At 36.8% G+C, this 27,337-nt stretch overlaps 1 pseudogene across 1 annotated transcript; it reads right to left on the bottom strand.

Annotated features, from left to right (window-relative positions):
* Nucleotides 1–2,128: 2,128 nt before the first annotated feature.
* LOC309654768 (small ribosomal subunit protein eS26 pseudogene) lies at nt 2,129–17,117 on the bottom strand (annotated as a pseudogene). The gene has a single exon. The product of its transcript is annotated as a small ribosomal subunit protein eS26 pseudogene (transcript).
* Nucleotides 17,118–27,337: the final 10,220 nt, after the last annotated feature.

Here is a 27,337-nt window from a genome sequence, read left to right as displayed (position 1 = left end):
TTTATGGGGACTCTGGAATATATATATATATATATATATATATATATATATATATATATATATATCTCACCTTTTCTAATTTAAAATAATAGTAGTTGCATTTTCAACTTACAATAATGTTTTTTTGATAACAAATTACTCTTATAAGGTGAGGAAGACTTTACAAGTAAAATTAAAAGGCAAACAAACTGGGAGAATATATATATATATGCAAGAAATAAGAACTAGGGTAATAGTCTTTAAATATAAAAAGCTATGTCACATCAGTAAGATAAATACCACACACACCACCAAAAAAAGAAACAAGGCCATGGATAATTTAGGAAAAAAAGAAATATAAATTATTGATAAATATTGACAAATGTTCTAATTCCCTAGTAATATAATGACAAAATAACACAACACTGCTTTTCTTCAATGGCAGAATTCTTCTTCAATGATAATGCTATTGAAGGTTAGCGAGATGGACACTCTTTCATACACTATTGATAGGAAATTGAATTGGTATGAATACTGGTTGAAATACCAGAGCCTTAAAAATATTTATATCTTTAAGCCCAGACATCCACATTTAGAAATCTATCCTAAATATATCTTGTGAAAGACAAGCAAGAATGTATGCGCAAATTGTTCTTCCCAGCTTAAAAAACGTCAATGATTTTCTGCAGCATCTTGAATAAATCAAACCCTGTTCTTTGGCTCACAAGGCCCAGCTTTGCCTCACAAGGCCCAGCTTTGCCTGGCCCCTACCTACCTCCTAATTTTAACCTCATTCTACATTTCATTCCTGCCTCACTAACCTTTGTCCCATATCAGAACAGTACAAAGTTTGTCCCCTCCTTCTGGAACATCCTTCCCCTGTCTCCCTGGGGATAATCCTACTCATTCTTCAGGTGTCTATTCAATTGTCACTTTTTCCAAAAAGTGAGCCCCCAATCTAAGTTGGCGCTCTCCATTTTTCTCCATAAGACAAGATTATTGAAATGATATATTTACCTTAGAGTTTATAGACTAACGAGCTGATTTGCTCTCCATAGCGTACTCAGACACCCAATGAATATGGTAAATGCAAAAGTGGCACGGACAAAATTGGTGGTCTCATTGCACTTGAGAGGGTACTATCAAGATACTAGCATTTTGCTTTTAAATAACATAATACCAGTGGCTCTGTCACTCAAGTATTGTAGTCCTTCTTAATGCACGTTAATCAAAATTACATGTTAATTAAATCATGTTATACTTAGGTTAATAGCTCAGGGCTGTGGGATAAAGGATATTGTAAATGCAGGTCTCCCAAGCCCTGAGAGGAGCCAAGTAATATTCTCTCTGGCTATGCATGCATGAGTGAGAGTGTGTGTGTGTGTGTGTGTGTGTGTGTGTGTGTGTGTGTGTGAAACAGGCAGGTATATATGCCTGGGGTGATATTTTTGAAGCATTTTAACACACTTTTCTCCTTTGCATTTTCATGCACGAGGTCCCTAGTTAGCCTGAGGCATCTGCATACCTTGGAGAGCATTAGGATTGGCACAGCAAGAATTTATATAGACAGAAAGTCAATATCAAGTGGCTGACACTCCAAATAAGAAATATTAATCTACAGCAAGATGAATGGATTGCAAGCATGGCTTTGTTCAGAGATAACACAATTCTCCAAATCACTTTTCCTCCTTTTTTAACACTTTTACAAACAGATCTGGCATAGGAGACCTGAACTTCACCACCCACTGGGGAGCTGGAATGAAACTGGCGGGGAAGAGGAGGCAGGAAGTTGGTAGTGAGGTTTGTAACCACTTAGGGTTAGACACTTTTTCCAAATATATGTAACTCAAAAATATTTGGCACTCAAAACTATTTGATGAATTAATGAATGAGATTCATCACAATGTTTTTTGTAATACCAATAAAATAAAGTCAAAATAAGGTAAAAATCCAGCATTAGAAACTGTTAACTGGAAAGGAATATAAAATCACAGATGCATATGATTTCAATTTTGTGAAATATTAAAAGGAAATACTCTGTGGAAAGAAATGTTAACAGTGAACATTTCTCTGAGTTACAGATATCTTCTTTTTTTTTTTTTTTTTTTTAAAGAAACTGCAACCTATTTTATTTATTTATTTAATTTTTTGGCTGTGTTGGGTCTTCGTTTCTGTGCGAGGGCTTTCTCTAGTTGTGGCAAGTGGGGGCCACTCTTCATCGCGGTGCGCGGGCCTCTCACTGTTGCGGCCTCTCTTGTTGCGGAGATCAGGCTCCAGACGCGCAGGCTCAGTAATTGTGGCTCACGGGCCCAGTTGCTCCGCGGCATGTGGGATCTTCCCGGACCAGGGCTCGAACCCGTGTCCCCTGCATCGGCAGGCAGATTCTCAACCACTGCGCCACCAGGGAAGCCCCAGATATCTTCTTTTATAAAAATCTTTTTTTCATAATTAGGAAAAAATTACTAATAATACTAGCCTAAGAGACTGGTTATTCCCACAACACTGTGTATCCCTTACTTGAAATAATATATGTTTTCAGAAAACTAATAAAATTAAGTTGTTTAGAATCTTATTTTCCATTGATTTCTTTAGTCAGTGTATAGGGAGATTTTGTGCCTGCAATCTATCCATAGCTCACATCCAAAAATTTATATAAAAAGCCAAAAAATATAACTATTGGGCAATTGAAGCTAATAAAAATGAATGTGGATATATGTGGGTAGTGGTCACAGCAACCTCTCCAGACATCGGTTTTCTCCTTTGTAAATGAGGGAGGTTTACTCACTGCCTTTTCAGGTTCCCATTGGCACCAAAGTTCTACGATCTCCAAAGTACTACTCTCACACCTGTTCCCAGAGGTCCTTTAATCTCTACTGTTCTAAGGACCCTTGTGAAAGTTTGTTTATCAGGTGTTCTTTCTCTTCATGCGCCCTTATTCTCTTTACCCCTGGTTTCCTTACTTTCATTTTCCCCCTTCTGGTTGTTTTTGGCAGAGTGTTCAATGATTCCTGGCCTCTAAACAGACACCACCAGACCTGTTAACTCCAGGTAGAGGCCTCTCTCCTTCTTCTTTATCTAAACATAGAAAATACCAGGAAATGCACATCTGCATTTTTATAATCATCCTCCAACCTCTTGTCAGAGATAACTTTTCAACATTGTCACTTTTTAGGGAGGACAAAATTTAGTCACATTCTACACCGTCATCTTATTAAGAATTTCTTGTAGTGAGTTTACATTAAAATAAGAGATACCTGCATTACCCATTATTACTAAGGTCTACACTCTCAGTGATGGCAGATGAACAAATCTGATCACATGGAACTGTGAACAGAAGGTGCTTTTCAATGCTACATTTTACATAAATTCTTTTCTCTCATTGCCACCCAACAAATGAGAACCTTTGGGAACTATTCTGAGTTTCTTTAAAATCCAGTACTGCGGTGTATAGTATTTAATATATTCTTTTTTATTCCCTTCCTTCAGCTTCATGATAGTTGTTATTGGGTAGTTATGTCCCTTCCCACACAGATTCATATTTAATAAAATGTCAGATCTATTCAACACAGTATTGGAAGTCCTCGACACAGCAATTAGATAAGTAAAAGAAATAAAAGGTATCCAAACTGGAAGGGAAGAGGTAAAATTGTCATTGTATGCAGATGACATGATACTATATATAGAAAACCCTAAAGACTCCACACAAAAACTACTAGAACTGGTAAACAAATTCAGCAAGGTAGCAGGATACAAGATTAACATACAGAAATCTGTTAAGTTTCTTTACACTAACAATGAAATATCAGAAAGGGAAATTTTTTTTAAAAATCCCTTTTAAAAGCACATCAAAAAAAAAAAAAAAACTTAGGAATAAACCTGACCAAGGAGGTGAAAGACTTATATGCTGAAAACTATAAAACATTGGTAAAGGAAATTGAAGATGATTCAGAGAAATGGAAAGATATCCCATGCTCTTAGATTGGAAGAATTAACATTGTTAAAATGGCTATACTACCCAAAGCAATCTACAGATTTAATGTTATCCCTATCAAATTACCCATGACAGTTTTCACAGAACTAGAACAAATAATCCTAAAATCTATATGGAACCACAAAAAAACCAGAACTGCCAAAGCAATCCTGAGGAAAAAGAGCAAAGCTGGAGGCATAACCCTCCCAGTCATCAGACACTACTAAAAAGCTACAGTAATCAAAACAGCATGGTATTAGCACAAAAACAGACACATGGATGAATGGAACAGAATATAGAGCCCAGAAATAAATCCACACACCTATGGTCAATTAATCTTCAACAAAGGAGGAAAGAATATACAATGGAGAAAAGACAGTCTCTTCAGCACGTGGTGTTGGGAAAGTTGGACAGCCACATGTAAATCAATGAAGTTAGAACACTCCCTCACACCATACCCAAAAATAAACTCAAAATGGCTTAAAGACTTAAATATAAGACATGACACCATAGGGCTTCCCTGGTGGTGCAATGGATAAGAATCTGCCTGCCAATGCAGGGGACACAGGTTCGATCCATGCTCTGGGAAGATCCCACATGCCACGGAGCAACTAAGCCCATGTACCACAACTACTGAGCCTGTGCTCTAGAGCCCGAGAGCCACAGCTATTGACGCCCATGCACCTAGAGCCCGTGCTCAGCAACAGAGAAGCCACCGCAATGAGAAGCCCACATACCACAATGAAGAGTAGCCCCCTCTTGCCGCAACTAGAGAAAGCCCACGTGCAGCAACGAAGACCCAACACAGCCAAAAAAATAAACAAATAATTTCTTTAAAATACTAAAAAAAAAAAAAAAGACATGACACCATAAAGTTCCTAGAAGAGAATGTAGGCAAAACATTCTCTGACATAAATCTTATCAATGTTATCTTAGGTCAGTCTCCCAAGGCAAAAGAAATAATAGCAAAAATAAACAAGTGGGACCTAATCAAACTTAAAAGCTTTTGCACAGCAAATGAAACCATAAACAAAACAAAAAGACAACCTATGGACTGGGAGAAAGTATTCTCAAAAGATGAGACCGACAAGGGTTTAATTTCCAAAATATACAAACAGTTCATACAATTCAATAACAAAAAACCCAAACAACTCAAGCAAAAAATGGGTAGAAGACCTAAATAGACATTTCTCCAAAGAAGACATACAGATGGCCAATAAGCACATGAAAAGATGCTCAACTTTGCTAATTATCAGAGAAATGCAAATCAAAACTACAATGAGGTATCACATCACACTGGTCAGAATGGCCATCATTAAAAGGTCTACAAATAATAAATGCTGGAGAGGGTGTGTAGAAAAGGGAACCCTCCCACACTGTTGGTGGGAATGTAAATTGGTTCCACCATTCCACTGTATGGAGAACAGTATGGAGGTTCCTCAAAAAACTAAAAATAGAGTTATCATATGATCCAGCAATCCCACTCCTAGGGAATGTATCCATAGGAAACCCTAATTCAAAAACATACATGCACCCCAATGTTCATAGCAGTACTATTTACAATAGCCAAGACATGGAAGCAACCTAAATGTGATATATATATCACATCTCAGCCATAAAAAAGCAGAAATAATGCCATTTGCAGCAACATGGATGGACCTAGAGATTATCATATGAAATGATATGTCAGACAAAGACAAATATCATATGATACCACTTTATGGAATATAAAATATGATTCAAATGAACTTATTTACAAAACAGAAACAGACTCACAGACATAGAAGACAAACTTATGGTTACCAAAGGGGAAAGTGGGGACTGGGGGGAGGGAAAAATTAAGAGTTTGTGATTGGCAGATGCAAGCTTCTGTGTATAAAATAGATAAACAATGAGGCCCTACTGTATAGTACAGGGAACTATATTCAATATCTTGTAATGAACTATAACAAAACATAATATGAAAAATAATATATATGTATTTATGTATAACTGAATCACTTTGTACACCAGAAACTAACACAACATTGTAAATTAATTATACTTCAAGTTTTAAATTAATCAATTAATTAATAATAAAAGAAAATGTCAGAGTATTTTTTATCGTAGACTTTGGAATTAATTGTATCTTGTATCCTCCATTTTTTGATATTTAGAGAAGCTTTCTTTCAGATGTGACTAATTGACATAAAATTAAAATGATGTTATCTTTATACATGTTTTGGGTTTGTAATACCAACAGAGTTGAGAGAAATTTTTTAAAGCCTTAGGGGACAGGAACACTAGAGATAACAATTCTAAATAAATAGTTCATGAGAAAATTGTCTTCTATTAGCAGTGAAATATAAAATGTCCTTCTCTATTCTTACCTTCTCTCTAGTATTTGAAGGAAACTGTCTCACTGAATTGCCCAACGATACATCCCTTAAAAAGCAGAAGAAAAATGTATGAGACATTTTCGATCTCCCAGGGGAAATGTGTAGGAATTAAAAATCTAGATGAACAGTCAAATGAAAAGTAAATAACTGTAGCGCCAAATTATACTTTCTTAAAAATTATTACATTCCGGAAATATTTCCTGAATCATTTGTTCATTGTCTCTACACCTGCAGTTTGATGGTCTCTTTTGCTCATATGCAGTATTTAGGTAAAGTTGGAGAAAAGCTGCAGAGAGTACTACATACTTCCTTTTTTTTTTTTCTTTTTATTTAACTGCAGACACAGAATTTCAAACACAGGAAGTTCTGCTTCCTCGACAGCTGCACGCAAAAACCAATGCATTTCTTTCTGTTTCTGACGCAAGTCTGTCCAAAAGGCCACCTCTTGCAATCGAGGCTTTTTCTGCCTCCCTCTTCATGGTGAAGGCCTGGGTTAACTTTCACACACATGCCATTCAAGAGTGAATTGTCATTTCTTATTTGTACTCATTTCTCTTTTCTTATTGCCATTTTGAAAACTCCTCCAGAATATGGGCAAAGAAAGTCAAAGAAAAAGTGAAACTCAGCACATTTTTGGTTTTTTATTAGTAATCGCATTTTTTTAAAGGAAAGTTGCTGAAAGAGAAACTAAGTGAATCTACAGATTGGAACATCAAGGGATAAGTACAGAGTTTCTTACATAGTTGCTAATGTACTAAATGCTAATTATAAAACTGTCTTAGTGTATGCCTCCATTCTAGGTAAGCCTTTAACTGAAATAAACAGTTGCCATCTGTTTTAAATGCATATGTATTTATTTCTAGTTAACATTTAACCAAGAGTTTCTGTTAGAGAGGTGTTTAGTTGTTATGTGTTAAACACATTTTGGAATCCTTCACATAAATGAAGTATTATGTCAGCAAGTTCTCATGCGTGCACGTGCACATGCACACACACACACAATAGCAGCGTAGGTAAATAAATTGAGATTTATTCATAGATATGATTTATGTAATCATTAAAGAAGTTGTTGATAAAGATTATTTTTCCATAGTAAGTGAAAAACTATGATATTCATTGGAGAAAATGATCACAACCATATAAAAATATATATTAATTGAAAAAAGACAAGAAGGAAATATGATAAATTGCTAAATATATTAATCTCTGGCAAGTAAAATTATATGTGGTTTACTTTTTCATATTTTTATTTTCTTGATCCTGTATTCATTTTGCAGTTATAAAAAAAAATTGTGAAAATAAAATATGTTTCTAGGTCAAAGGAATTGAATATTGACACTTTTATATTGTTCAACCTAATAGCATTAGTCTTCAGATTCCCTGAGTGGAATTTTTGAAAAATAAAAATAAGAGTTAAGGGACTTCCCTGGTAGCACAGTGGTTAAGACTCTGAGCTCCCAATGCAGGGGGCCTGGATTCAATCCCTGGTCAGGGAACTAGATCCCACATGCATGCCGCAACTAAGGAGCCGGCAAGCTGCAACGAAGGAGCCTGCCTGCCTCAACTAAGGAGCCTGCCTGCCACAACCAAATAAATAAATAAATAAATAAATTTAAAAAATAAGAGTTAAGCCAGACTTAAGTGTGTTCTTTAGGAAAATGGTAATCCAATAGAATAAGCTGGAGTCCAATTAGAAGAAAGTGCTCATGGCATTTCATGTAGGTTTTCCCTCAAACTCAGTTTTTAAAAGTCAGTTCAATATTTTACATTGAAAATTATAATGATGTTGAACTCACACAGATTATAAAAGTAAGAAACTTTCTATGTGATAGTGAGGAGTTACAGTTACAAAGTTTATCTCATCTATAAATGTAACTTCGATGGTTAAATCCCTTATACAATAAAGACCTTTATTCAAAAAACTAAAATATTCTGAGCTCTATGTTGTAGGGAGTGAAATGCCCTTTACCACACTAGCTCATTTCATCCTTAACAACTGATAACTTCACTACTCACATTTTACTCATGAGGAAACTGAGATTGAGAAAAATAAAATATCTTTCCTACGCTCAGAGCTGGCAAGACTGAACTCACACTTGCATCCAGGATTACCTACTGACAGAATCTGAAGTCTGGGCTATTCTTGATATCATTTCAAATGTATTCCTCAGTTAGAAACACATCTTTAAAAAGAATTTACCTATAATATCACACACACACAAAATCTCTCTGCCTTGCATTAAAATTTCTATTCTGCCATCAGAATAAGAAATTAAATTTTTAATTTTTTTTCTTTTTTGGCCCCGCAGCACACGGGATCTTAGTTCCCTGACCAGGGATCGAACCCGTGCCCCGTGCAGTAGAAGCACAGAGTCTTAACCACTGGACCACCAGGGAAGTCACATAAGAAATTAAATTTTTTAAATGGAAGATACACATTCATTAAACAAATGATTTTAGATACGTGAAAAACTCTAAAACAAACAAAGGAAAAGAAACCCAAAATACTGTATTCAAATGAGTCACCCAAAGTGAAAAAGAAAAACTTTCCCTTTGATCATCTACTGCTTAGGACCATAGAATTCACAGTTGGGCTCACCTTGGTTATTGCCTTTTTCACTTCCTTTAAGAAGTCTAGAATGCTTAGATTCTGCTCTGGCAAGTTTAGGTTGATAATGCCAGGGAAAGAGAAGAACTCATCAGGTGTGAGAGTTACAATTCTTAGGTTCTTTTATTTATTTTTTAGCGATTTTTTTTTTTTTTTTTTTTTACTTTAGACATTGCTATCTTATTTTTTTCTAACTTTTTAATTTTATTTTTATTTTTTGGTCTTAGTTGTGGCAGGCGGGCTCCTTAGTTGTGGCATGCGACTCTTAGTTGTGGCATGCATGTGGGATCTAGTTCCCTGACCAGGGATCGAACCCAGGGTCCCCTGCAGTGGAAGCATGGAGTCTTAACCACTGGACTGCCAGGGAAGTCCCTAGGTTCTTTTAATATTAACCCTATTATCAAAGCATTAAAAATTTAGCCTGGATGACAGGGTTTTAAATTATAATTTGAATTGAAATATTTTTATTATTGCTACTTTTATAAAATCACATTCATCTCTGTGTGTGATTCTGTAGCATATCCTATTTTCATGGTAAAAACTTTGGTTCAGATTTGAGTCTACATAGTTTGCCAATTGCCTTTTAACTTTTTATTGTGGTTGCCATAAAGTTTACAATATACATTTATAACTAATCCAACTCTACTTTCAAATAACACTATACCACTTTACAGGTAATGTGAGTACCTTATAATAACAAAATAATCCTAATTCCTCTCTCCTATCCCTTCATCATTGCTTTCATTCATTTCACTTATATATAAGCATACATAAGCATATCTATATATCTGTATGTATATATATAATCTACACCTAAGCATACATACTCAAACATACGTTACTGTTAATATTTTGAATGAACTGTTATCTGTTTGATCAATTGAGAAGAAGAAAAGTAAAACTTTTAATTTTACTTTCTTTTATTCCTTCTCTGATGCTCTTTCTTTTTTATTTTTATTGGAGTATAATTGCTTTACAATGATGTATTAGTTTCTGCTGTAGAATAAAGTGAATCAGCTATATGTATACATGTATCCCCTCCCTCTTGAGCTTCCCTCCCATCCTAACTCCATCCCACCCCTCTAGGTCATCACAGAGCACTGAGCTGATCTCCCCGTGCTATACAGCAGCTTCCCACTAGCTATCTGTTTTACACATGATAGTGTATATATGTCAATGCTACTGTCTCAGTTGGTCTCACCCTCCCCTTCCCCCACTGTGTCCACAAGTCCGTTCTCTATGTCTGCGTCTCTTTTCCTGCCCTGCAAATAGGTTCATCAGTACCATTTTTCTAGCTTTTTTTTTTTTTTAAGTCTAATTTCCAGGTTATTGTCTTTCCAGAGAACAGTATTTCTTCAGTCTCTAAGGACCTAACTCCTTACAGGGGCTTTGGTGGAGGTTGTGGGGCAGCCCCTGCAGGTCTAAATCAGGGTGAAGGTGTTTGGTCCTTCCAGGCTTCCCAAGAAGGAGAACTGTTCCTATCTTGCTGTGAATGGCACAACTCACACAGTAATGTAGTTTCACATACAGCTTGGGAAGCACACAGGCATGGAAAACGCTCGCTTTGGAAATGTCCCTGATGGCTTCGCCCTCTACTATGTTCCAGATGTCGAACTTCTTAACGGCCTTGTCCTTGGACACGCATCGGGCACAGGTGGTGCGGGGATTAGGCTGCACGTGGCCACAGCCCTTTTTGGCACGACCGTTGTTCCTTCTTACCTTGGTCATCTTGGAAGTGAGGAGGCAAGAGAGCCTCCTCCTTTCTTGATGTAGATCTGAGTTAACGACCTTTATCATTTTCTTTCTCTCTAAAGAACTTCCTTTAAACATGTTTTGCAAGGCAGGTCTACTGGCAACAAAATCCCTCAATTTTTGTCTGTCTGAGAGAGCTTTTATTTCTCCTTCACTTTTGAATGGTAATTTCAAAGGGTACATAATTCTAGGTTGGTGGGGTTTTTCTCTCAGCCCTTTAAATATTTCACTCCACTCTCGCTTGCATGGTTTCTGAGGAGAAACCATGTAATGGTTTAAATTTAAACCATATAATGGTTTAAATTTAAATGATGTAAATCTTTCCTTTGTTCATCTATAGATAAGGTGTTTTTTCCCCTCTGGCTTCTTTCTTCTTTTATCTTTGATTTTCTATATTTGAAAACGATATGCCTAGGTGTAATTTTTTTGGCATTTATCCTGCTTGGTGTTCTCTGAGCTTCATGAGTCTGTGGTATTCTGTCCGACATCAGTTTGGGGAAATTCTCAGTCATCATTGTTTCAAATATTTCTTCTGTTCCTTTCCCTCTTTCTTTTCCTTCTGGTAACCCCATTATGCATATGTTATGCCTTTTGTAGTTGTCTCACTGTCCTTGGGCATCCTGTTCTGTTTTTGGAGGGTTTTTTTTCAGTCTTTGGTCTCTTTGCTTTTCAGTTTTAGAGGTTTCTATTGATGTATCCTCAAGATTAGAGATTCTTTCCACAGCCAGGTCCAGTCTACCAATAAACTGATCAAAGGCATTCTTCATTTCTGTTACAGTACTTTTGATCTCTAGCATTTCTTTTTGGTTCTTTCTTAGGGCTTTTATCTCTCTGCTTACACTCCCCATCTGTTCTTGCATGCTGTCTACTTTATTCATTAGAGCACTTGGCATATTAGTGATAATTGTTTTAAATTGCTGGTCAGATAATTCCAATATCCCTGCCATACCAGGTACTGATGCTTGTTCTGTCTCTCCAAATTGTGGGGCTTTTTTTGTTTTGGGTTTTTTTTTTTTTGCCTTTTAGGAGGCTTGTAATTTTTTCTTGATAGCCAAACATGATGTACTGAGCAAAAGGAATTGCTATAAATAGGCTTTTAATGTTCTGGTGGGGAGGTGTGTGTTACATCTATGATTAGGTCTCAGTTTTTTAGTGGGTCTATGCCTCTGGTCTGTGAACTGCACAAGTGTTTTTTAGTTTTTTTTCTCTTCTCTTTTAGTTGGAACAGGATAGCTAGAATGGGCTAGAGGTGAGTATCATGCCCTGTGTCCTCCCCTTATAGATCCAAGAAGAGTTGTTGATTTTGCAGTTTGTTCAACATTTACTTGTTTTTAGGATGGAGTAGTAACTTCCAACATGCAGAACCAGAAACTGTATTCATAAATTTATTAAAAATCTTTAGTGGGGGACTTCCCTGGTGGCACAGTGGATAAGACTGTGCTCCCAATGCAGGGGGCCTAGGTTCGATCCCTGGTCAGGGAACTAGATCTCACACACATGCCGCACCTAAGAGTTCACATGCTGCAACTAAGGAGCCCGCCTGCTGCAACTAAGACCCAGTGCAACCAAATAAATAAATTTTTTTTAATTTATTTATTTATTTATATTTATTTTTGGCTGCGTTGGGTCTTCATTTCTGTGTGAGGGCTTTCTCCAGTTGCGGAGAGCGGGGGCCACTCTTCATCGCGGCGCGCGGGCCTCTCACCGTCACGGCCTCTCTCTTTGCAGAGCACAGGCTCCAGACGCGCAGGATCAGTAGTTGTGGCTCACGGGCTTAGTCGCTCCGCGGCATGTAGGATCTTCCCAGACCAGGGCTCGAACCCGTGTCCCCTGCATTGGCAGGCAGATTCTTAACCACTGCGCCACCAGGGAAGCCCAATAAATATTTTTTTAAAAATCTTTAGTGGCAAAAACTGGGTTTTAGTCTGTAAAACTCTGAATATCATCAACCACAGAGAAGATGAGAATGCCATTTTGAGCTTAGACAGATTTTGAGAAAACAATATCTGAGTTTCACTTTACTCACTAACCTGGAGAACTGTAATTCAAATTGTAATTCAATACCCAAATGTCATGTTATTGTGTATACTGGGCTAAGGTACATACCCCTTGTATGATATAACTGTGTGGATAACTTGTACATTTAACTTATCAGTACGTACGTACTGACACATACTAGGTACCCAATAAACAGCAGCTTTTAGAATTATTAGGTAAATAGTAAGTGCTTAATAAAGATTTGTTCATTTAAAATATGAAAAATAGACAAAATGTTATTTCATTATTAATACTTATAAATTTTATTTCTCACTGAAATAACTAGGCTCTTTAGCTGGAACCACAGTTAAGGGAATTCCTCTCCAGTTTTTAGGGTTTACTTTCATTCTGAATTATTCATTTACTTCTATGCAATGACATTCCAAATCAGTAATGTGTCATCTTTCAACTACTGACATCATGGAATTTCCTTGTCTCCGGACATTGCTGCAGATAGGGAAAAAAAAATACAATGTGTTTTCAATTTACTCATTTAAAAAAAAAATTTTATATACAACTAATTCTTTTTAATAGTTGCACAATTTATTCATTTTAACTTATTCTTTTACCAGTGGTTGAAGTATACTCTTTTTTTTTTTTTTTAACATTTATTTATTTATTTATGGCTGTGTTGGGTCTTCATTTCTGTGCGAGGGCTTTCTCCAGTTGTGGCAAGTGGGGGCCACTCTTCATCGCGGTGCGCGGGCCTCTCATTATCGCGGCCTCTCCCGTTGCGGAGCACAGGCTCCAGACGCGCAGGCTCAGTAATTGTGGCTCAAGGGCCTAGTTGCTCCGCGGCATGTGGGATCTTCCCAGACCAGGGCTCGAACCCGTGACCCCTGCATTGGCAGGCAGATTCTCAACCACTGTGCCACCAGGGAAGCCCGAAGTATACTCTTAAATGAGCAAACTTGCTTGTATTTCTATTTTTTCTATTTGCTGGACTTTTTTTTGAACAGTGTATATCATGACCTTTGGGATATCAATGGCCACAATTCAGCACAGTTCTGTTATAGAACATCCAGGGGAACAACTTGAAATCATTGTTTATTTGTTAACAGAGGGAGCTGGAACAGTGATTTTTGGTAGACACTAAACAGGACTTAATATAATTTTATGCTAAGCAGATATATTTCATGAATAAAAGTGCTCAATGGAATACATGGGAAAGAGATTCTGTACAATACTCTGCCTTTTAAATTCTTAACCACTATATTTATTACTTCAACAGTTTCTGCCACTCCGTGTCTCAACCTACAAAGTATGCTATGGTCTTGGTGAGAGATTAATGAGAAAGCAGAAAGGTGTCCTAGGATTTGTAGTTACATTTTGAAAGTTTACAAAGGGTATTAAAACTTCTGAAGGATGAATTGTTTAGAATGTTTAGAAAATTAATATATAATTTTGTCAGAACAAGCCTGAAATTTAATAGTCATTTAAGTCATTGTTTTGATCTCATTCTCTTTGCTAGCTATTTTCATTTAGGACAATATCTGGGATGCCAGGGAGAGGGGGGTTCTGTGAAGGGCTTGTCTAAGTGGGGGTGTGCAGGGGTGTGCAGAGAGGGTGTGTGAATGTCCAAGGAGATTTACTGGGTCAAAGAAGATGTGCACACGATTCCATGCTGTGCCCAGTACACAATGGCGACCAGAGTCCATCTGGACACTGCTTCTAGGAAGGCTTGCTCAGAGCACCCTACTCACCAGGATTTCTTGACCTCAGTCTGAGGAAGTACACAAAATGCTTATTAAAACCTAAGTAAGAAACTTAATAGAATTTCATGTTTTATCCTTCATGTAAAATGAGAGAGGAGAAAAATATTTTTTCTTTAAACTATCTTCCTGTTCATCTTTTCCGTATTGTAACTAAGACAACTCACATGTATAATTGCACTTTTATAAGACATTGTACCTTATAAATGGCCTCATAATTGTGCTATAGATGTAAACGCTACAGAATCTGTCCAGGAGTGAGACAGTTATCTGGTTCCACATTCGTTACTGTTCCCTCTGCATTTTTCCCACCTAAGTCTGGGTTTTATAGAATGATCACCCTGCTCCAATCCTTCCTTCAGACCTCATTTCCCAGGTGAGTAACACTGATCACAACATTCCCATGGACGAAGGGAGAGTCTGCCGAGAACAGACGTGCCAATCTCAGCCCACGGTAGGGAGGGCTTTCTTCTTGGTGTCGGCAATCTTGTCCTCATCCAGCTCTGAAGAGATCATACAAAATGAAACCCATGTTCAGATATGAGGTTCATGTCTCTTAATCTTTTTTTTCCTTTGATATGCATGTAAATCTTTTTTTTAAAATTGGGGTATAGTTGTTTTACAATGTTGTGTTAGTTTCTACTGTACAGTGAAGTGAGGTAGAGTTCTCTGTGTTACATAGCAGGTTCTCATTAGTTATCTATTTTGTACATATTAGTGTTGTTAATCTTTACCAAGGTAATTTATTTATTGGTAATTTTTTAAAAAGTATCAAAGTTTCAGATCTATATAATAGTTTCATGGGAAGTGTTTTTAAAGTACTTTAAAAACAGTACAATCCCTATTTTACATGATCATTAAAGTCAGTAAAATATTTTAGTGCTTGTTTCCTTCCCTGGAGAATGCAGAATTTCAATCATTTTCAGTGAAAAAAAGAATAAGGACTTCCATGGTGGTACAGTGGTTAAGACTCTGCGCTCCCAGTGCAGGGAGCCCAGGTTCTATCCCTGGGAAGGGAACTAGATCCCACATGCATGCCGCAACTAAGGAACCGGTGAGCTGCAACTAAGGAGTCCGCCTGCCTCAACTAAGACCCAGTGCAACCAAATAAATAAATTTTTTTTTAAAAAAGAAAAATAATTGGTCTTAGCACTCATTTAAAAAATGGAGTTAGTAGACATCATTACAAAAATCTTTAAATCTGATGTATGACAATACACAATTCTATATGTTTAAAAAGAAAATAAGATTCTTCTATAAAATAATAATTCTAATAACTGAACTTAGAATACTTAGAAACAAGTTAGAATAGCATGCCTGATGAAATATCAAAACTAATATAAGGCTTATGTAGTATTTTTTACTAAGTTCAGAAACATAAAGCACTTTTCCCATCCAGCACACACAGCCCGATATCAGTCAAGGAACATTTCACTTATGCTGTTCCTACAAACGAAAGCACTAGTGCTAAAAATTCCAGTGCTTATGAAATACATAAATATTTTGTTTTATTCCAGGGAATATTTTCTAAAATTCAGACAATGTAACAACGTGAAATAGAAATAAATTCCCTTATTTGAACTTCCTCTATTCTGATAAAGAAGTTTTTCTTATTCCTTTTTCAGAAGAGATCAAAGAAGTAGCTGCCTTTTAGAGTTAACTCATGACAGGCAGTTACCTACTTCGTTCATCCTCATCAGAAGTTTGCCTTCATTCGTTTTGTACGATTGTGATAGGTTACAATCCTTTTATTGAGCGTATGGCTTAGATCCTGTGTAGGGCCAGTGAGCTCCTCTCCCCAGATCTGAACAGGCAGGCAGAGATTCCCTTCAGCTCTGCACTTGGCAGTCATTTCACACAAGGTGCAACGTTTACCAAAGAGAATTAGAAAGCTTTTCTCTACTTAAATATATTCTTGTTAAATAATGTGTTTTAGAAGACAATAAATGTTTACCTTGCATGTTGATAAAATTGGGTAAAGTTAAATTTCAAGTCCTTCGTTTGAAAGTAATCACCATTAAAGAATTGTTTAGCAGATCTGCTTAACCCTGGACGTGAACTCAACGATGGATTCACCAAAGATTGGGGAACAAAATCTCTCCAAGTATTGATAGTACATTAGGAATTTTCTCTCTCAGAAGGCACTATATCGGCATAGTGTAGAGAATTCCCTCTTTTGATTCCCTGTGGGTCTTGGTTACATGGGCTCTGATTGTAACCATTAAACAAACCTCCTTGGATACTCAGCCTCTATTTTTATGCCTGGCTGGAGGGAATAATGGCCCCGTAGTCACTGCAGCCTGCTGTGTGGTTGCTGGGAGAGTGGATTAGCTATGCCTGTTTTGGTTTTGAATGAATATACCCCCTGGCAAGCCATGCAGCCAAAATAGTTTGTTAGGTGGCACATTTATAGAACTGGTGGCTCACCCTTACAAACACCCTATATTCCTATGGGGCTCAGATTTCTTTATCAAAAATGCACAGACATGGGAGCAGCACTCATAGCATAAGCCTGTCTTTCTTTTTTTTTATAGATTTATTTTATTTATTTATTTTTGGCTGCATTGGGTCTTCGTTGCTGCACGCGGGCTTTCTCTAGTTGCGGCGAGCGGGGGATACTCTTTGTTGCGGTGCGCGGGCTTCTCACTGCGGTGGCTTCTCTTGTTGCGGAGCACAGGCTCTAGGCACGCAGGCTCAGTAGTTGTGGCTCGCGGGCTTAGTCGCTCCGCGGCATGTAGGCTCTTCCCAGACCAGGGCTCGAACCCGTGTCCCCTGCATTGGCAGGCGGATGCTCAACCACTGCGCCACCAGGGAAGCCCCAAGCCTGTCTTTCTTACTTCATCTCCTCTTTCTATCTTTTGAAAGAAGAGAAGAATGTAAGGACATGTCCACAAACCTTTATGACGTTCCATTCCTATCACATCTCCAGGAAAATCAGACCAACTAGTTTATATGAATAATCTACATCAGGAGATTAATAATCAGTGAGACTAGCTGACTCTGAAGTTTGTGCTCAATACATTACTCACAAAAAAGGTATTTGCCTTTAGTTTCTTTGCCCAGCTGGTTGCCTTCCCTGAACTCTTCAGTAGAAATGAGTATATTCTCTGAACAGTCGGGGGCCAATGAGGGATATGGGCAGGGGAAAGGTGTGTGGTTTCTGCGGGGTCCCTGGAGTTCCAGCATCAAAAGTCCTGAGAACTTGGGAGAGGAGTCAGCCCCACTCAAGCCAAGAGTGGAGATAACCTAGGTTGTGGGGAATGAATTTTCAACTTGGTTTGTTATACTTAAAGCAGTTATGAGGATGCCCTTCTCTTCAAATGGAAGTTTGTACACCTAAAGGTCTGTTAATCATGTCCTGGAAGAAGAAGCTAAGTCTGAATTAAATCTCTCTCAAGACAATACACTTCTACAAAATTAGACAGAGGGAGTAGTCAAAAATTGTTTTGGAAAATTAGTAGCTGGAATAGTTAAAATTCCTATAGTACCAATTCTAGTAAAGAAGTACTCCAGTAAGTTTCCCCTGCTGCCATATGATGATTTTCCCAGAGATACTGGGTGAGTGGAATGAATTTCTTTGGCTAAAGGGAGTATATGTTCAATCCAATACGTACCATACTAACTATATCAATATAATAGAGAAAACTAATAATATATTTATGTATCAGGAACTCACCAATTTCCAGAGGAAGTTAAAAGGATTACATCTTCTTTTATTTTTCTCTATTAAGGGAGAAAGGATTAGAAGTCTAATTTCATCTTTCCTGTTTTGTTTTTCACCCAGAAAATACAGTTTTTATTTCTTTCTTTCTATACATATTTAGTTATTCTTGACTTCCCTCCAGGTTCAAGTAGTTGATTTCTAATTTTTTACTTTGTTACTTTGTTTTCCCACTTCTTCTTAAGCCAGTCAGCAACTGTGGCTCTGTGATTTTTGCTTTGCTGTTGAATCTTTTCTAGAGATGAAGTGATGTAGGCTAGAGCATGTATCAATGACTCTGCAGACTTCCACTTAAGTTTGCCTTCTCTCAACACTTTTATTCACATATAAAAATATACCCATACACATACACAAACACAAGCGCTTATGGTAATTTTCTATTTAAGTAAACTGATTTGAGTACTTTTTAATTTATTAATTTATTTTTTGAGTACTTTTTTAATTCAAGGAGTTCTTTTGTAATGAAAACACACATACCTAGTTTATCTAGCAGCAGTAGGAAAAGAAATGCAATCTTCTGGCCCAAGTACAAATTCTTCTTCATAAAATCTTTAAATATTCAATATCAATTCCTTTGAAATAAGTGTTTTTTTTCTCTCTATTCTGGCTATGTTTTAGTGCAAATACATTTGTCTCCTTTAGGTCCTAAAGTTTTCAACTGAAACATGTTTTGTTTTGTTTTTTCTCTGTTTTTTTCAAAATTGTTTTTCATATTTGAACCTACATAGCAGCAGTTAAAAATGGCCTGCATCTGTAATGAAGAGACCTTTGAAGGCTCATAAAGCTTACTGATGCTTTTTGTTAGAAGAGGTCATAGATATTTAAAAGATTGCGAAAATGTTAAACTTCTCCCAGTTTGTCAAAGGCATACTTTTCTCTTGTAATCTAGATTCCTTATGCCTTTATTAGTTGTTAGTTGCTGTTTTTTTGGGTTTTTTAAAATTTATTTATTTGGTTGCACTGGGTCTTAGTTGCGGCAGGCGGGCTCCTTAGTTGTGGCATGCGAGCTCTTAGTTGCGGCATGCATGTGGGATCTAGTTCCCTGACCAGGAATCAAACCCAGGCCCTCTGCAATGGGAGCACAGAGTCCTATCCACTGCGCCACCACAGAAGTCCCTAATTGTTAGTTTAAAATTAGTTATTTAAAATAACTGAAAACTGTGTCTGTTTGAGTCTTGTTGGACTACATCTTGTACGTGAGAGTAAGACATCATAATTCAATTTTTCTGATTGAGTTCAGCACAGGACAAGCAACACTTCCTTCAAACTCTGAGAGAAACACATTCATCTATCTCTTCCTAAATAATGAGGTGAAACTGATATAAAAAAGGGATGGCATAGCCTCACATTGAGTCACTGAGCTTAGTTCTCCTCCCCACTTATCTACCAGATCCTCTTTTTTTAGAGGCTTCTCCTTAGAGCAGCAATGGCCAGGAGAACTCTGTGGTGATGGAAATGTTCTGTATCTGCACTGTCCAATAAGGTAGCTACTAGACATGTGTGGCTTTTGAGCACTTGACATATGGCCAGTGCATTTGATGGACTGAAGTGTAAATTTAATTTAATTTAATTTAATTTAATTTAATTTAATTTTAGTGGCTAATTGCTGACATTTGGATAATATAGCCTTATCGTTGTTTGCCTCTAGCTAGTTAAGAAAATATTTGTTATCCTCAGACATATGTTTAGAAGATTATAATTCTTGTCCCATAACTAAGAAGAATAGCCTTATCAGTAATCATAATGTAACAAATTTTACACTGAATCTTTCTATAGTTTAATAACTTGGTGTAGACTTAAGAACTTTAAGTGATTCTTATGCCTAAGTATGATCATAAGAAACAGAAATTTTTGAAGGGAACATGTATTCCGTAAAATATACCTTGAGATAAAAGGGATTTAATTATCATTATTATGATGCAATAATAGAATTGATATATCTTGATATTACTGATATTTATTATAAATAAAAAGTAATCTGCCTAATTAATCTCCTATTATTCATTCTATATATGACTTTTAGAAGTCTCTAGTTCAGAAATTTGGTGAGACACGTGCATACTTCATACTCCCTCAATTCTTCGTGAGTTAACAGGTTTTTTTCCCTACTGTTTCTCTTCTCTCTTGCATATCTTCCTTTTTTTTTTTTTAAGACCTGCTAGGCATTGTCAATCTCACCAATTATATTCAGCCTTTGTCCTACAAAGAGTTTATTGCATTGCAAAGAAACATAAAATCATTGAGTTTTGGCATTCCAATATTTTAAAGACTGTGATGATGGAACAACATTGTACAGAGACACCAATAATGCAGTGTTTCTGTGCTTGAAAGAAACCCCACAGTGCCAAAACAAAGGTTTTGTTCCCATCCCTCGATTTGATGTATGGCTCAGACAATGTCACCAACTTAACCAGGTTAACTGCTCTCCCTCACAGCATCAGTTCAGCCACCAAATCTACACATAAGCTTGGGGTAAAGAAGCTACAGAGGAAAACCTTGGGGAGATGACAGTTATGAAGGGAAAAACTACTTGTTGTTCTAACCACTCCTCCCAGGAGGAAACTCTGACCCCACCCCCCCCAGGGAGTTTCTCTGGGAGCTTTGCCATTGAAACCCACGATACATCCCCTGGCAACAAATGGATCACTGCTCTGTTGAAAGTAGCACAGATGGGGGATGGGGGTTGGGAGTGGTGAAGCTCACAAAGGAACTAGGCTATAAAGGGTCTATCCACTTAAAAAATAAGCCCAGTTGCATTCCAAGATTTCTTGAGGTCTTTCTCTCATTAAAAAGGGGTCCAGAGTGACTACCTCTTTGCCTGGTATATAAATCTGTGTGCTTTCTTCCTTCTGGGTTTTTTTTTTTTCTCTTTTGGGTGAGGGTGGGTTCTATTGTCCATTGCTTTGCGTTTTTATTTTTTAATTGAGAAAAGCCTCATTATGGAAGTGATAATTTCATCTTCAGGTCTCCTGTGTCATTATGTTAAGTGACACACTATTCTTTATTTCCCCATTAAGTATATTCATAGGTAACTGTAGAGAGTTCTTAGAATTGCGCTTTGTGTACATAATACTAATAGATGTAAGTTTCTTGTACACGAAATTAAGAAAACAAGAAGCCACATGAAAGAGTTAACATGGGAAGTGAAATTAACTAATTTACTTCATATTATATGTATTTACTTACATAGTATTATATATAGTTATTTTTGAAATTCAGGCAATACGAAAGAGAAAAGAAATATATTTTGTGTGAAATCCTGTTTCTGTCCTGTCCTGGTGTATTTGGAGTTAATATGTATCCTTTCCATCTTAATGTATGTAAAATTCATTCTAAAACCTTATAAGTAAGTATCTGAATTTTTCTAAGTTATTCTAAGCAAGGTTTGTCAAAATAGAGCATCTGAAAAATGGTTTTTTCCTCATTTATTGACAAAATATCTTATTTTAAGACTTTGTTTTCAGTAGATAAGTTGCCCGTTGGTGGTTTACTCTGTAATTTTTGACATTTTGGGTAGCATTGTGACAGTAGTGTACAGGTAGTGGAGTAGTGTAGGGGAGAATACATGAAATTCAGGCAGGATGACTTTGTATGATCTTGCATTTCTTGGGTCTGGTAATGTATGCCAACTCACAGTCTACCCAAGTCTATTTCTTTTATTTTGAACTCAAGTTTAGTTGGTCCCTTTTTGGTGTTTGAATTTACATGCCTCAGGAAGCAGTACCTTCTAAGCACCTTCTTAATAAGTAAATAGGTTCTAAGTGGGGATCAGTTTTTGTTTCCCATCACTACTGACTTCTTTTTGGTCATAAGAATGAGATTATATTATATTCATGAATATGAGGTTAATCAAATGAAAGATAGGTTTTAAAAATAAAAATAATCAAAATTTTCATCTCTGTAAATAAAGAGTGACACCACTAGCTAATTTGGATGTTAAAAGTCACAAAGATGTCAGGGGTAGGGGATTAAGAGATACACACTATTATGTATAAAATAAATAAGCTACAAGGATATATTGTACAACACAAGGAAAGTAGACAATATTTTATGATAACTATAAATGGAGTATAACCTTTAAAAATTGTGAACCACTATGTTATATACCTGTAACTTATATAATATTGTACATCAACTATTAAAAAATAAAAAAGCATGGGGCTTCCCTGGTGGTGCAGTGGTTGAGAGTCTGCCTGCCAATGCAGGGCACACGGGTTCGAGCCCCGGTCTGGGAAGATCCCACATGCCGCGGAGCAACTGGGCCCGTGAGCCACAACCACTGAGCCTGCGCGTCTGGAGCCTGTGCTCCGCAACAAGAGAGGCCGCGATAGTCAGAGGCCCGCGCACCGCGATGAAGAGTGGCCCCCGCTCGCCGCAACTACAGAAAGCCCTCGCGCACAAACGAAGACCCAACACAGCCAAAAATAAATAAATAAATAAATAAATAAATAAATATTTAAAAAAAAATAAAATAAAATAAAAAAAAATAAAAAAGCAATCACAAGGATGTGTTTAGAAACTCTGACTACCAGAGGCAGAGCTGCATGCTTCAGAACAAGGGCTCTGCTTCAACAGAAATTCTCAAGTCTAAGGCCACCAGATGCTATAGAAATGAGGGAAGGAACGGATTCTTCTACATCTGGAATGGAGGCTTCTTGTGATGCTTCACCCATTAAAATAACACACAAATAGCTTTAGGTTTCCATTTTTTACAAGCATTTGTATGTGTAGTGCATAGTTTAGGTATATAGTTCTTAAGACCCAATAAAGGTTTGCACTGTAGCCAGCTTTCATTGCTAATTCAGTTCAAACACCATTGTTCCTCTGAATTAAATATTTTCCCTTCATAATAATATCAACCATTCATTGAGTGCCATATGTTATCTCAATTCTCACGAAGCTCTATGAGGTAGTTATTATTATCCCTCTTTTACATATGAAGAAACTAAAGTTCAGAATGTCTAGGTAGGTTTTTCAATATCACACACCCAAGTCTCTCTGGATCCAAAGCAGTGTTCTTTGCCTTTACACTACGAAAATTTATGTCTACAATCCTGGCTTGGTTGGACACAGAGGGGCTGAATCAAAGGACCCTTCTTCCATCTGGATTCACTGTAATTTTCATAAAACGTGTCGATCTAATATACTTAACCACTGTAAATAATGAATATAGTTAGCATTTTATAAGGCACATGCCTGCCATGTGTATTATGCATATTCCTTACTTCCCCTTTTCCCTCTTCTGCTACCGATATGGCTTTATAAAACTGGAATTGAGGAAGGGGAAATAAAATTAACTGATAAAACCTCTAGTCAAATGCTAGCTTGAGGAAAAGCATATAAATACAATTTAGTAGGAAGATATGAACTTGTAATTTGCTCATTTTATTAGTCTACTCGGACTGCCATAAGAAAATACCTTAGACTGAAATTTATTAACAGAGCAACAAAAGTTTATTTCCTCACACTTCCAGAGGCTAGGAAGTCCAAGATTGAAGTGCTAGCTGATTAGGTTTCTGATAAGGACTGTATTCCTGGCTTGCTGATGGTTGCCTTCTTGCTGTGTCCTCACATGGGCAGGGAGTGGGGGAGTGAGGGAATGAGATAACTGGCCTCTTCTTATAAGGACCCTAATCCTATAAGATCAAGGCCCCACCCTTATGACCTCGTTTAAACCTTAATTACTTCCTTACTCTTAATAAAGCCAAATTGGGGGCTAGGTTTTCAACATATGAATTTTTGAGGACACAGTTTAGTCCATAGCACTCATGATTTTTCCATTCACTATTTTGTGCTTGTCTGAGAGTAAAGTAGGCCTGTCATTATCACTAAAAGCACAGGGATAGTCCATGGGTCACATAATAAACCATTGTGAAGGGATTTATAAATACTTTAAAAGAAAGTTTGACTATCTTACTATGTAAAAATACAATAATTTCTTTTTTAAAATATTTATTTATTTATTTATTTATTTATTTAATTTGGCTGCATCAGGTCTTAGTTGCAGCACATGGGATCTTTAGCTGCGGCTTGCGTGATCTTTAGTTGCAGCATGCGAACTCTTAGTTGTTGCATGCAAACTCTTAGTTGCAGCATGTGGGATTAGTTCTCTGACCAGGATTCAAACCTGGGCCCCCTGCACTGGGTGCACGGAGTCTTAGCCACTGGACCACCTGGGAAGTCCCCAAAATACAACAGTTTCTAATAAAATTGTTATAACAAATATATAAACAATACAAAAATTATGGGATGAAGGAAAGGCAGTGCTAAGAAAGAAGTTTGTAGCTATAAATACCTATATTAAGAAAAAAAGAAATGTCTCAAACAAGCAATCTTATTTTACACCTTAAGCAACTAGAAGAAGAACAAACTAAGCCCAAAGTTAAGAAGGGAAATAACAAAGATCAGAGCAGAAATAAATGAAATACAGACTAAAAAGAAAGAAAAGAGAAAAGATCAATGAAACAATGAAACTAAGAGTGGTTTTTTGAAAAGACAAACAAAATAGACAAACCTTTAGCTAGACTTACCAAGAAAAGAAGACTCAGATAAAATTAGAAATTAAAGAGAAGACATTACAACTGATACTACACAAATACAAAGGACCCTAAGAAACTACTATGAACAATTATACACCAACAGATTGGACAACCTGGAAGAAATGGAGAAATTACTAGAAACATACAACCAACCGAGACTAAATTATGAAAAAATAGATAATATGAGCAGACCAATTGCTAATAAAGGAGATTGAATCAGTAATAAAAAAAACCTCCTGACAAAGAAAATTCCAGGACCAGATAGCTTCACTGTCGAATTCTGCTCAACATTTAAAGAAGAACTAATACCAGTCCTTCTCAAACTCTCCCAAAAAATAGAAGACAAGAAAACACTTCCAACCTGCTGTATAAAAAAATAGAACAAAATTTAAAAAAACATTTCCAAACTTATTTTACAAGGGTAACATTACCCTGATACCAAAGCCAGACAAGAACACTACAAGAAAAGAATATTACAAGTCATATCATTAATGAACATAGATGCAAAAATTCTCAACAAAATATTAGTGAATCATATTCAATAGTATGAAAACAATGATTCAACATGATCAAATGGGATTTATTCCAGGGATACAGGATGGTTCAACATCTGCAAATCAATCAATAATACAATACACTACATTAACAAAATGAAGGATAAAAATCACATGATCATCTCAATAGGACAGTCTCTTTAATAAATGGTGTTAGGAAAACTGGATTGTCATATGCAAAAGAACGAAATTGCATTCTTATCTTACACCATACAAAAAAATCAACTCAAAATGGATTAAAGACATGAACATAAGACCTGAAACTGTAAAACTTCTAGAAGAAATATAACGGGTAAGCTCCTTGACGTTTGTCTTGGCAATGATTTTCTGGATTTGACACCAAGAGCAAAGGCAACAAAAGCAAAAATAACAAGTGAGATTATATAAAACTAAAAATCTTGTACTGTGCCCCTGTCAGAGAATAAGCCATTCCACATAAGTGAATTTTCCAGGAAACTAAAAATTGCAGTGTCAAAGACCTATTTTATTAATACATTTGAAATAAATATTTCTAAAATTTATTATATTTTTCATCTTTTTTGGTAAATAATGAATGCAATTTTTAAATGGGGCAGAGAATAATTTGTTGATTATGTGTCTCTGAAAAATTATCATCAAGTTTCTAGGGAAACAAAGCTAAGTCTTCTACAGAAAACTACTGAAACTTAAGACAAAATATTTCAGTTCCTGGAACTCCCAACTGAATACTGCTAAAAAGTCAGAAGTCGGGACTTCTCTGGTGGTCTGGTGGCTAAGACTCTGCACTCCCAATGCAGGGGGCCCGGGTTCAATCTCTGATCAAGGAATGTGCTACAACTAAGAGTTCGCATATTGCAACTAAAGATTCCACATGCTGCAGCTAAAGATCCTGCACACCACGATGAAGATCCCACACACAGCAACAAAGATCCCCTGTGTTGCAGCTAAGACCCCACACAGCCAAATAAATAAATAAATAAATATTTTTAAAAAGGTCAGAAGTCATTTATCACAGAAGGTTTTTCTCCCATGGATAATTCTATAATCTGTTTATTCTATATATTCATTTTTTGTTTCATACCTTTCAATTCAGAGTTGTTATAAACTTGACAATAATAGTATTTCTGCTACTATTATACCAGTGAACCAAATGTGGGGAAAAAGTTTCTGCTCAGCAAAGGAAACCATCAACAAAATGAAAACGCAACCTATGGAATGGAAGAACATATTTCAAACCACAAATCTGTTGAGAGATTAATATCCAAAATATACAAGGAACTCATACAACTTAACAGCAAAAATCCTACAAACAACCCAATTAAAATATGGGCAAAAGATTGGAATAGAGTTTTTCCAGAGAAGACATACGAATGGCTAACAGGCACATAAAAAGGGGCTTAACATCACTAATCATCAGAGAAATGCAAATCAAAACTGCAATATTACCTCACACCACTTAGGAGGACTATTAACAAAAAGGCAAGTGATAATAGGTGTTGGCAAGGATGTTGAGAAAAGGGAATCTGCTGTCCTCAACCTGGAAGAACCTGTTATAATAAGCTCTTGTGACCTCCTTGTTGTAAGTGCTGGCCAGATGTCCATGACCAGAGCCATCAACCAAGCTCAGAAACTCTGGTCAGCGAGAATCACAGCAGAAATCATGTATGACTTGTCATAGTCCCAAGAGGAATTACAGGAGTACTGCAGACATGATGAACTCACCTATGTGACCCTTGTCTCAGATAAAGAAGGAAGCCATGTCAAGGTTAAATCTTTTGAGAAGGAATAGCTAACAGAGAAATGAGTGCTGGAGTCCAATCTCGTGGTCCATGTTGGGCAGAAACTGAGGACTAAAGTCAGTGATGAAAGTGTTACTAAACTTAGATTTGGCTGCTCACTGCTTGAAAGCCAATACTCACGATACAAGTATTGGTAGAAATGAAAGGTTGTTTTATTTAGGAGGCCAGCAATCCTGGGAAGAAGGTGGACTCATGTCACAAAGAACCAACTCCCAACTGGCAATCAAGGGGCATGAGATTTTAAAGGGAAGTTTCAGGGGCTGTAAGTGGAGGGAGTGGGCTACATGAAGAACAGCATAGTCAACTCTG

This window comes from Balaenoptera physalus (genome assembly GCF_965194825.1).
Source record: "Balaenoptera physalus genome assembly, chromosome: 2".
In the NCBI taxonomy this organism is placed as follows: Eukaryota; Metazoa; Chordata; class Mammalia; order Artiodactyla; family Balaenopteridae; genus Balaenoptera; species Balaenoptera physalus.
The sequence above is the reverse complement of the archived record's forward strand: the minus strand, read 5'-3'. Positions and strand labels throughout refer to the sequence as shown.